The 785-nt window shown below is 37.5% G+C and overlaps 1 non-coding gene across 1 annotated transcript; it reads left to right on the forward strand.

Annotated features, from left to right (window-relative positions):
- Nucleotides 1–362: 362 nt before the first annotated feature.
- On the forward strand, nt 363–468 carry LOC128287760 (small nucleolar RNA R71). The gene has a single exon (XR_008278462.1). It is a non-coding gene; the product is annotated as a small nucleolar RNA R71 (small nucleolar RNA).
- The last annotated feature ends 317 nt before the right edge of the window (nt 469–785 follow it).

The raw sequence follows: 785 nt of genomic DNA on the forward strand, positions 1-785 counted from the left end.
CATTCCTCATGTTGTAGCCATAAGGTGGGTATTCTGAATTGCTCGATGCACCTCCATTTGCTTTGCACTGCATTACTCGGTGAACCTGTGAAGAACTAAGAAAACCATCAATTTTATTATTCAAGAGTTCTACCTGATTAGAGAGCATGGTGACCAAATCGACTTTATAAACACTGGCTATTTTCATTGCCTTTTTCCTCATGACTTGCCACTGATAGTTATTTAGTGACATCTCCTTTATAAATTCATAAGCATCTTCAGGTGTTTTATTATTAATGGTTCCGCCAGCAGCTGCGTCAACCATTTGTCGAGTCAAAGGATTCAGGCCATTATGAAAAGTTTGATCCTATAGCCAGAGTGGTAACCCATGGTGAGGGCATCTTCGTAAAAGGTCCTTATATCTCTCCCATGCATTGTAGAGTGTCTCTAAATCCATCTGCACAAAAGAAGAAATATCATTATGTAATTTAGCCTTTTTGGCTGGCGAAAAATATTTTAGTAGAAACTTTTCGATCATTTGTTCCCAAGTAGTGATTGACCCCCATGGTAACAAATTCAACCACTGTTTAGTTTTGTTTCTCAAAGAAAAAGGGAATAACCAAAGGCGAATGGCGTCATCAGAAACACCATTAATTTTAAATGTATCGCATAGTTCCAAAAAGTTTTCCAAGTGAATGTTGGGATCTTCATCCTTCAAACCATCAAACTGAACAAATTGTTGTATCATTTGAATTGTGTTAGGTCTTAGTTCAAAAGTATTTGCAGCTACAGCAGGTCTAACTATG

Source organism: Gossypium arboreum, chromosome 13 (assembly GCF_025698485.1).
Source record: "Gossypium arboreum isolate Shixiya-1 chromosome 13, ASM2569848v2, whole genome shotgun sequence".
Lineage (NCBI taxonomy): Eukaryota > Viridiplantae > Streptophyta > Magnoliopsida > Malvales > Malvaceae > Gossypium > Gossypium arboreum.